The sequence below is a fragment of the Anser cygnoides genome, chromosome 20, assembly GCF_040182565.1.
Source record: "Anser cygnoides isolate HZ-2024a breed goose chromosome 20, Taihu_goose_T2T_genome, whole genome shotgun sequence".
NCBI classification, from domain to species: domain Eukaryota; kingdom Metazoa; phylum Chordata; class Aves; order Anseriformes; family Anatidae; genus Anser; species Anser cygnoides.
The window spans coordinates 7966868-7978200 of NC_089892.1; the positions used below are offsets into that span (position 1 = coordinate 7966868).

The 11333-nt window shown below is 52.7% G+C and overlaps 1 long non-coding RNA gene across 2 annotated transcripts; it reads right to left on the minus strand.

Annotated features, from left to right (window-relative positions):
- Window positions 1-2638: 2638 nt before the first annotated feature.
- Window positions 2639-10236, minus strand: LOC106037072 (uncharacterized). 2 transcript variants are annotated; one of them, XR_010826120.1, is made up of 4 exons: window positions 9593-10236; window positions 7877-8010; window positions 6789-6952; window positions 2639-6573 (listed from the first exon to the last, which is right to left on the minus strand). It is a non-coding gene; the product is annotated as an uncharacterized lncRNA (long non-coding RNA). The 2 variants fall into 2 exon arrangements; XR_007160263.2 differs by having other exon boundaries at window positions 7877-8677.
- Window positions 10237-11333: the final 1097 nt, after the last annotated feature.

Here is an 11333-nt window from a genome sequence, read left to right on the forward strand (position 1 = left end):
GCACAGAGCTGGGGAATCTCGAGCACAATTTTTCTAAGGGAACAACTGTGCTGTAAGCGTGCTATTCAGACCTACCTGTCTGGGTAAGTCAGAAGTCCTGCTGACACTCACGATGGTGCACTGGTGTCTGCAAGATTTCAGCCCCGTGTTTGATTCTGCTTGCAGGACGCTGGCTCCCCGCACTGCCCCATTTTTAACAGGTTCCTGTACCCGACCTAATTTTCTGCACCTGAAACTCCAGCACTGAAGCAGGAAGGGGCTAAATTTCTCTGGAGATGGAGAGGGGCCAGTTCCTCTCACTTCAGAGGTTAATGAATGGAGTCACTGGGATAATTAATGTTTTGCTGATGAATTAATCACCCTCGCAAGCAGTTTCTGCCTTCCTCTCCGCAGAGAGGCAAGGCCCTCTGGAGATCTCACAGATCCCTTGCTCAGGTGGCTTCCCTGTGCTGACAGCCCCGGTTTTGGAGCTGCTCACAGCCTGCCTCTTCCGCAGGGGGCTGCGTTTCTGGGGGAGGCAGACCCTCAAAGCCAAGGGCTGGGGTTTGAGAGACTCCAGGCCACCAGGATCATGCTTCCTTGCAGTCTGCAGTAACGCGGGCTGTCTCCATCCCGAGCCTGCATCATCCACCCCTCAACGAGCCCTCACAGCCCTGCCAAGGAGCCCTGCTTTTCCTCCGAAGAGCCATCCACGGCTGCCCTCCCAGTCCTTCCCCTCGCTGCTCCTCCTGCCTTCTCCATCCATCCCCAGCATTACTCCAGCCTGACCCCAGGGCTGGGTATCGATCCCAAGCCTGACTCGAATCGCACTGTTTTTCAGGTCCTCTTTGTGAAGAGCACCACTGAAGCACTTCTCCAAAGGGCTAATGCCCTTGTTGTTTCCTTGTTACTGGAAGTGTGAGAACACGCATGGTGACCGTGCCAAAAAAATCACTAACCTTCTGTGGCAGCTGCAGCACCGATGAGAGCCGCCGCCGCACGACAACTTTCTCCCCTGACTGCAGGCACATTTGAACTGTGATTTCCAGGGGACGGAGAGCCGAGAGTGGTTTCACACCATTGTTCCCTAAAATAATCCCTGTAAAGTCAACAGGGCTCCTTGAACCAAGCCCTCGGGGTCCTGCAGTGCTCAGAGTCACGGCAGCATCTTCAGGCGGAGGACGGGGGCAGGTCAGGGTGAGGAAAAGGCACCTCTCCTCCTCCGGGTGAATTCAACCGTGGTTAGGATCACAGATTGTCATTACGCTTCAACAAGAGGAAACAGGAGGCAAGGAACTGCAGCACTGAGCGTTTTTGGCAATGTGTATGTGAGGCAACGATTTTGTATGGGCACCTCGGATGTGATGAAGATATCCTGCAGGAAGTACACAAGGTCTGGGGTTTTCTGACTAGTTATTATCAGGAGGAGAAAGCAGAATCGAAAACTTGACCTTTTTAGCGGAAAATGAATACTACAACATTTTGCCGTTTCACAGGGGGAAAAACACAAAAGTAATTTAGAAATCCAGAGGTGTGGGAAGCAGGGTTGTCATCCCCCAGCCCGTACTTCTCTCAACCCCTCCGTCTGCAGGCCAGCTTCCCCCCAACACGTCCTACGAGCGGTCGGCTCTGACCTCAGCCCCCTGGCTCCCACTCCCCTCCCGCTCCGGCCACCTCGTCTCCTGCCTTGTTTACGGTCACCCTTGGACATCCCCGCTCCGGACACCCATCCATCTCGAGGTGGCCTTTCTTCTTGTCGTTTTAAATGCTCCCCGTGATTTATGGCCCAGCAGCTCCCCAAACACATCTCCGGCATGTTATATGGCGCTGGCGTAATGCTAACTCTTAAACCACAGAGGAAGCAAACGCCGCTAATTTATGCCTGGCTTTTTTTTTTTTTTCTTCCCCGGCATAATTCTGATTTTAATGCTCCATCTACGCCGCATCAATATCCTTTCACCGCAAGCAAGTAAAAACAAAAAGTAAATATTTCATTTCCCATTCTTTCCCCTCTTAAAAGGTTTCGCCTGCACCAGCTCACCCGGCGTGCCCTGGGGTTAGACAAATAGGAAGCGACGGCGGTGTGCCGCCGGGGGCCGGGCGGGAAGGGCACTGCCCACACGTGTCAGCTCGCTGCGAGATCCGCTGGCTCTTGGTGCATGAACACAGCGAACGCAAGCAGCTCCTGCACCGGGCTAAATCACTAGCCTGAGCTAATACGAGGGTCTAACGCAGCGCTAATTTATCAGTCTGGTATCGCCATTTGCTTCATGTAGCTATATTCAGAAAGCACATCGAAGTGCTCCGGGAAAGGAGAAAAAAAAAAGGGAAAGAGAGAGAGGGAGGAAGAAGGGTAACAGACCATTAGGTAAAATATTAACAGGCGAAGACAAATCTCTGGCCAAGGGCACTACAAAATGGCTCGGCAGCCGGAGGGGTGCGTGTCCTGCCGGGTGCAGGCCCCAAGGCTTCGTCTGAGCGAGGAGCAGCTAGGTGCTTGCTTGGGTTGTGCAGTCCAGCAGGGTTCCCCTCTAAAATACATACCCTGTGACCCTGGCTGGTCTTCACATCTCCCCAAAACTGTGGGTAAGGGAAAAACGCTTTCCCCTCCTTGTGTTTGGAGGGAGGAGGAGAAAACCTTACAAAAATGTCGTTGAGCCCAGGTCCGGAGAGCGCTCAGGCTCCTCACCTTGAAGCACAAAAAGATCCAGGGAACCCGGGGGTCTGAGCTGGTTCTCAGCCTGCAAAAAGATTCGAGGCCACTAGGCAGACCTACGCAGATGAGCCCTTTATGCACACACAGCCTAATGACTGAGGCTTTAATGACCCTCACGGAGCAGTACCTGTACCCGTAAAGGCCCGGCTCTCCTGGTCCTGTGCTGCCTCTGCCCCCAGGCAGCTCACCTCCCAGCTGGCTACCATGCAGAGTCCCAGCAGAAAGCCAGCCCAGGCAGGACATGCAGCTCAGGAGAACACCAGCACCCTGCAGCACCTTCCCCTCGCTTTGCTTCCCGTGTCCCCATGGGTCCCCACCTGGCACTGAGCAGTGCCGCAGGGACACCAGACCAGGACAGGCCTTCAAGCGCTCCCCTCCCCGCGGAGCACGGAGTAGGGACAGAGCCACCGCTGGAAACCTGCCTCGTACCCCGCGGCTCCTTGAGATCATAGCCTGTTTTGCTCCAAAAAGAGCTGTTGCAAGACAAATACCTCTCCCAGGACGACTGAAGTAGGTCACATCAGGCGGTGCTCAGGAGCGCCTGTCTGACACCTCCCCATCAGCTGCACGCACCGCTCGGCCTCCTCCTCTTCTCTTCCTCCCTCTCTCCCCCATCCCCTCTCCTCCTCCTCTGCTAAAGGTCCGTGAAAAGGGAGCTCCACGAAGGGGAAACATCTCAAGCAGAAGCCGCGTTCTGCTTTGGCAGCTGGAAGAATCAATGCTAACACGGCCTGTGCGTGCAGACAACAGCTGACGCCGGCAAAGAAGCATCAGATGGGCAAAACCGTGATGGGGTTGGACAGAGCAAAGCCGTCCTGTGTGAGGATGGAGCCCCGCGGGCCCTGCAGGGAGCAGGACCATAAAATAAGGACTACAGTAAAAGGTCAAGCATCATTTAAGTGACAGGCACCAGGCACTGGAACAGCCTGAGGGCTGTAGTTGCTGTTCCCCAGACCTGCTGGACAGAGAAGGGACCTCTGCTGTGCATGCCCAGCTCTGGCATCGCCTCCCCACCACCTGCAATGCTCCGTCCATCCTCCGGGTGTGGCCCCAGCAGATGGGACAGAAAACCACGAGCTCAGCTCACATGATCAGATAATACACTCTAAATATCAGATATTAAACTGCCTGGATATCAAGTTGTAATTGGCAAAAGCCTTTTGGCTGGAAAAAGGCAACAGGAGATTATTTGTTTTGCTCTTCGCTGGGTTCTCCGATACGAGAGAGCCGTCCTCTGCCCCCTGCAAGACACGGTGGCTGCAGGCGGTGCCGTCCCGGTGCGTCCCTCCAGCCTGACAGCAGAGGCTTATTGCTCCTGCATTTAAAGGGCTCACCCAGAGCAAAGCCAGAGCCAGCAGCTGCCAGCAAACGCCCTCATCCTCACGGCCACCCTCTGGTGACACAACGGGACGAGGGCTTCAGGGCCACCCACCCGCAGCAGGACCGCAGCTCCCCGCGGACCACACGCAGCTGACGCCCACCAGCACCAAGGGGTCGAACACCAGAGCAAATGCAGCTCGGATTGTACTAACGAGGAACAAAATGAGCTCTCTGGTTTAAGGCTGCCCGAGCTTTGGAGGAATTTGGGGCTGGATGTTTAGGGAGCTTCTGTCTCTCGCAGGTGAGCTGCATGGATTGCCAAATGTATGTCCTCTCGGAGGAAAAATGAGTATTTTCTGGTACAAACCTACAGGACTTGCTTCAGTTTTACCAATTTCCTTTCGAAACGGAAGTAGTTTAGAGTAGAAAAGAAATTGCATCAAAAGAAATCCTAAAAAAAAAGTCCTCTGAAAGTGTTTGCATCTGACTGACCCATCAAGCAGTGGCTCAGGGTAAGGAAAGGATGACGGACGCTCCTTCTGCTGCAAGCTGCCCCTGATTAGCTCTGAATCAGATGCCCCCTGCCCCCAGTGGCCCTCCACGCAGCGATCCTCAGAGCTCTGCGGGCTCAGCTGAAGACACCTGATGCCGGAGCAGATCTCCTTCTGCTAGGAGGAAAAGAGCTTTTTGCCCTGGACTGTTTCCATAAGCGTAATTGGATTTAAATTCAGAACAGCAGTAACAAAACAGAGAGAAAATATAAAGAGGCTTTCCCAAAGTCTTCCATGTGAGTCTGTGGGTATCAACAGCAGCTTTCCTGGGAGCAGATAGGAGCTTCCACCCAAGAAGGAACGATACGCGGAGTTTCTGCATTCCCAGCATCCACGTTCCCTGGACTCTCTGGGGTAGGGACTGACCTGCCCTTGTCTCGGAGGCTTCTCTTTCCGCTCCGGCCCCAAGTAGCAGAGCTGTGCCCAGCAGAGCCACAACCCCTGCAAGCCAGCAGCGTCCTTGCCTGAATTAATGATGCAGGGCAGGCTCGCTGGGAAAGGGAGGAAAGTTTGTTCTCAGGCTACAGCTAGGAAGAAGTTTGCAGACACATTTGATGTCACTACAGGACATGAACTGCAGATTCACCTGAAACTTTAGGATTCTTACCAGATGTCTGCAAGGATTTTTCTGTCACTGAGGGAACATAAAACCCTCTCCTCGCTGTATCCAGGCAGTGCAGACTCGCTTTCTGAGCTCTCTTTTCTAGGAGGATGAGGACGCTGATGGGTATTACAGATTGCTTTTCGGTGCCAGGGGTCTGAACAAAGGCCAGGATGGGAAAAAAAAAATCCTTCAGCCACATCCCCAGATGAGAAATACGTCTGGCTCCAGCTCCGAGCTCTGCCGCTCAGGCCCGTCCATGTCACCGAGGATAATCAGGCAAGTAGCTCGTTGGAATCCTAATCCAGAAAAACCGAGAGCCTGAGCTAATGGCTAAATAATCCCCACATTAAAACCTTCCACAGAGCTAAACGAGAGAACTCGGCTTCCAAATGCCTCCAATTAAATGAACCATTGGGGTCAGCGCCCGGGGTGAAGGCGGCGAGGGAAGCCAGCTGGGAGCCCCGAGGAGGAGCAGCATTTCCAGGGCAGCAGTCCTGAGCCCATCCCTCTCGTCTCTGGCAGGGTTAAGCACTGTCACAGCACCAGTGAAACGTGGTCTTTATTGCTTCGTTTTTATCTCTATGCATCTGTTTTCATTAGAACAGCGATGGCTGCTTGACGACAGCCCGGGACGGACGGAAGGGGTGGGTTGTTTGCTTCTTTTTCTGCTTTGCCTACCTCCTCCTACCACCTCGGACCAGAGGGTGATCTGTGTGCGGGCTGAAATAAAAGCCACGTAATAATGAAGTCTGGGGCTGAAGCCCATGGACATCAGCGCAGCCTTAATGAAATTTCTGTGCCTGGAACACATTAGCAGGCAAGAGCTGAGACTGGAAAAAGATGAGGCTGCTGAAGAGCTGGCTGAGCTGGGATGGCAGAGCGTGAGTCAGAGGGAACAAGGAGAAAAAGGAGACGGATGCCCGAGGAGGGGCTGCTCTGGGGGAGCTAACTTCTGTCCCCCTCTGACCCCAGCCCTCCTGCAGACCTGCTGAGCCCTTCCACGCTCCCAAAACCTTCCTGTCCCTGCCCCCAAAGCTGGCAGGGGCCAAGCTCCCACGGCCATGAAGGCAGCAATAACCACTGGTCATTTCATCAAGCAAACGGCCTGCGGCTCGCAGCTCTGCAGAGGTTCAGATTCTCTCGAAGGGGAGGCTGGCGGCCTGATTTTCTTGATTTCCGTTCCGATTTTGTTCCGTTTCTTGGCTCTGCTTCGCACTGAGGCAGCAGGCAGATGCCCAGAGAGGTGTTGGTGCTTCTCGGAGGGGTGGCGGGGAAGCCCTCAGGCTGTTCCTATTCCTCCCTGCAGCCAGGTCAGTGTAGGAGGCATCTCAGAGCCTGATGTGCTCAGGCCAGCAGGTTTGTGACTGTGCCATTCAGCAGGTGCCATCATCCACATCGCCTCTCTACGGAAGGACAGGGGAGAGCACGTGGCTGAGAAATCCCTGTAGCAAATAAAACTTCACTATTCTGGGACCCCAGCTGGCAGCTCTTCCCCCGAAAAAGTTTTTTTTCCCCCCATATTTGCACAGTTTCTCTGAACACCAGCGTCTTAAAAAAAAAAACCACTAACTTTCAGATCTATTGCTTTAAAGCAAATGTGATGAATAATCATCAATACCATTGCAAGGCTGGCTGTATTTCTCTTTAAGTCCAGTAGGATTTTGCTCTGTCTCCCCGAAGACACACGTTTGACTTTTCTGCTGTGCCCTTTCCATGGCGTTACAGCCTGCGATTGTGTCTGCCTTCTGAACGGCTTTGTCAGGAGATCATTCCTCCTCAAACCTTGTTAGCAATAATAAAGACAAAATAAGTTATAAATACGTTTGTGGTTTCCTTTTTGCTGAGTTGTAATTTGACTAACAAATTAAATTAATTTAATTCACAAACTAATTATTATTCGGTTAGAAGTAGATTGGAGAAAGTTTAGTTGAAAATGGACTTTTCAGGGAAAGAAAAAGACAGCAGCTCTTGGAAACAACTTAAACGTGGGAAATGGGATGAGTGACATTTTGAAAATCCTCTCTCATTAACCGGCTTTGGCTTTCAGCATGTGTCATTTTTATCCCGATTTGTAAAGCTAATATTTCTTTCCATCACATATGTTGGGTAGACAAATCCACGGAACTAGAAAATGTTGGTGATGGAGCTATAAAAGCAGACAGATCTCCCCAGGAAGATAAGGGACCATTTTCTGAGCTGGAATTCTGGCTGGTGTTACTTTCTCCTACGATCTCCGAAGCCGCATCTGAGAAAACAAGGCTCCTGGTGCCGCTGCGAGCCTTACTAACGTCCTGTGATCTAAATGGAGAGTGTGCTTTGGTACTACTCCGTTTTCGTTTGTTAATTGACTCCCCTCTCATTTAAGGTAGGAAGTGGGAGCGGTTCTGATAAATGGATCACACGGTCCTCTTCGTTTCACGTGCAGCTTCTGTGAAATAATTGCGAATTCCTCACGGCTCTGGAAACAGCACAGCACCAGGTAGTGGGGAGCTGGAAAGTGGGACTCCCTTCCCCTCCGCCAGTGGAACAATGTGGTCTTCAACTCAACACCCACCTAACACAAAGCGAGTAAGTGGCACATGGGGCACGGACCTGAATTCACAACCTCCTTTCCCTGCATGACTCCGAGAAATCCAGTCCTTGCGAGGCTCGCTGGAGCCCCTGCCCCCTGCACACCTGCAGCAGGGAGCAAGGAGAGCACATTACCTTGGAGCACATTTCCACTGGGGAGGCGGCCTCGCGCACACCACGGCGATAACACCTTCAGACGAAAGGAGGGAACCTTGTGCAGTTCTTGGAAGAAAAAGCCGCTCGGGAGCGGTCTTGGGACTTTCTATAAACTTGATCAGAAATGCATGGGTTTTAGCATTCATCCCAGGTTTCCTGTTTTAGCACTGAGATTTTAGATCCACCTCCTAATGCATGTACTTTACTTCAGGTGCTTAAAAGGAAGGCAAAACTGTGCCTCACTACGTCCTTTATTGGATCTGGCCCTCAAAAAAGCAGAAGGTGTTGGCAAACTCTGCTGCAAATCCATATGGTTGCTTTGTGGCTCCCTCTGCTCTTTAAAGGGGAAGGAAGACATGTTCCTACTCTCATCCAGACAGGCTTTGCTGCCAGGCTCTTATCTTCCAAATTATCACCCCTACAAAGAGGCAAAAAGACCTTTAACAAGCGCTGGCTTGTCCCCTCCGCTGGTTCTCCAGCCAGTGCTTCTCCTTCCGTGCCGGAGCTGCCTTTCCGCATCTCTCTGCCTCCTCGAGCATTCTCCTTCTGCTCCTCGCTCAGTCCTCTCCCTCTCCTTAACCGCCTCTCCCCCACCTCTCTCCTCTCTCTATTCCCTCCCCAACACGTTTTCACCCTTCTCGGCGATCCCTGCGGGCACCCATCACGCTGAGTGGGAAGAGCTGTTCTTGGCGATGGACTGAGAGCTGGCTCTGCTCCGGCTCGCAGCCTGGGTACTGCTCAAGGAAGCCGATGTCTCCAGCTCAGCCAGGTGTGGCAGCCCTACGGACACACAAGCACGCGTGGCACAACCCAGCCATCCATGCATGCACCCCATCCCCCTCCGAGCTCTGTGCTCACCTGGCTGGGAAGGGGGAACAGCAACGCCCGGGCACAAACCCCGTCTGCTCTCCGAGCTCGAGGCTTGCGGCATGGGCATTTTGCTCCATCCCTCCCTCACCAGTTAATTCCTTACATAACCTAAAGCTTTGGACACATTCTGCTTTTTGTTTTAACACTCTGTGTTGTCCTAGTTCCACCAAAGGCCTACGCAGGCATATTGCATGGCGAATGCAGTTTTCACCCTTGCTGTGCACGTTTCCAACACCAGCTTACGACAAGTCTCTAATAAAAGTCTCACTTTCCATAAGTCTCAAAATAATAATAATAAAAAAAGAGTAATAATAATACCAACTAATCCCTCTCCAAAGTAATTTGCAGAAACAAAAGCAGTTCCTCATTTCTTCCCCCAACAACTGCGTAGGACGGATGAAGAGGTGAGGCAGTGCTTTGGCTCCCTGCGGGATGCCCAATGCGAGGCGGAAGGCAGCGGAAGAGGTGCTGGGAAAAGGACAGAGGTTCCTGCACGAAGCAGGCGGTCTCACGTCAATGCTCAGACTTGCTCTCCAACAGAAAGGAGACACTGAGCTCGGATCATGCTCTGCTCTGAACTTACACCAGCACAAACCTGCCCGCAAGGCTGTGAACTCACTGAAGAAAAAAGGAAGAGACACTTGCCTGCAAACACCTTCCCCGCATCCCTTGAAGCCTGGATGAAGGTGGAAGAGCTTCAGAAGGCGCCATCTGGCTGGTGAGCGATCTGGCACCGGGCAGAGCCTTGGCTCCTGCTCGAGCCGGCATTTCAACTCAGCAGAAACGTGGGCAAAGGCTCAGGCATCGCCTCCTCCCTGCTCCTACCTGCACGCTGCAGCCGAGCGAGATGCTGCTGCCTCCCCCAGCTCCTCCATCAGCCCCTGGGAAGGGTTTGGTCCTCAGCTGGCTTCTGTCCCTGAGCTCCCAGGTCAGGAGAGGCTGTGACTTGTCACCAGCCACCACTGCCTGCTGCAGGCCCCCGTGGCTCATCGGGGCTGAGGACCTTCTCTGCCTCTTGCGGGGTCCGTCTCCTCTCTCTAGGCATAAAGAGATTAATATGGGAGGAACAAAGGGGGAAAAATGCCTCTATCCATACTGGTGGATTTTGTTTTCAGGTCCGTCTTTAAAGTTCCCTTTCAGCTTTCCAATGTTCATTTTGATTTCCTGTTGTTTTTCATCATGACGAAGTTGCAATTTGAAACAAGGAAAACAAACAACTTTCAAGCGGGGCTTCTCTTGGTTTCTTTTTTTTCACTCAAAGCTGCTGTAATATTTAGAGTTGCTAAAATGAGGAAAAATTGCCCTTTTTTTTTTTCTTCACAGAAAGCCTGTTTCAGAGAATCAGCATTTTCTGATGAAAAATGGTTTGTTGAAAATTTCCCGACCAGCACGATTACTGAGCACTGTCCTACCAACGCTTCCCCTCCTCGGTGAGGGCGCAAGCCTCTTTTTCCCCGAAACACTGACTGGGGCATCAGCCTGGATCTATTCTCCCCTCACATCATAGATGTTAGAATCATAGATCATCACAATGAACAAGGCCCAAAGAACCTGAAGGATTTCCTACCCCAAATCAAAGATGGAAAGTCATCCACGTGCCATTGCGATGAGGCCTAAACAATCCAGAAAGATGAGTACTGCCAGCATACTATGCTGTATTACCATTTCCACTTCTCCCCTGCCCACACATCAATTTTACTCTACACTTCACCACCAGCTCTACTCAGGGAGGGGGAACTGTGCCCCAAGGCCCAGCAGCAGCGGGGCAGAGCCTCTGGTGCTCCCTTCTGCCCGCAGCCCAGCCTCATTGCTCTGGGGTAGGACAGCATCCACACCCCTCTCTTCCAGTTCTGGCATGAGCACGGACATGATTAGGCTTCTCGAAACCTGACCTCGGAGACACAAGGGCCACTCCAGCACTTGGCAGCCAGACAGAAGCACGGCACAGATAAGCCAGAGAAGCTTCGAGCTCCAGCTCTCTCGTTTTGGGCCCTCAGCTAACCACAGGAGCCCAGAGCGGCTGAAACACGCGCTTCCCGAAGGAGCACCCGATCCCGCTGTCCATTTTAAAGTGTTGTCGTGCTGAAAAGAACAGCATCAAACCCTTGAAACAGCCTCGCTTCCCCGCCTAGGCCCCGGCTCCACGTGACGCGGCGGCTGGCAGAAGATGGAGCCGATCTGCGAAATGAGCATCTCCATGGAGATAAGCTGAGAGCGCGCCGAGGTCAGACCGGAGCGGCAGGAGCAGCAGAGGAGTTCTTCAAACTTCATTTCCTTCCACAGCAATCACTTGATGGAGATTTGTTGAACGTGACACCTGGCTGCCTCGCGTTGCCGACTCAAATGAGGAGACAAAAGAGGAAGCTAATTGTTTCCAATGCATTCAAGTTTAATACGGTGCATTTTTAATTAGGGCTCGGAAGGGGAAGGGAATCAATTACCTCTCGCAGAGGCAGACGCCGGTGGCAGGTGATGCCGTGCGGAGAAGAGGAATCGCACGGGATGCTGGCGCTCCCTGACGAGGACAGGGCCCGTGCCCCAGACACTCCTGGTGGCCCCAAGGGAG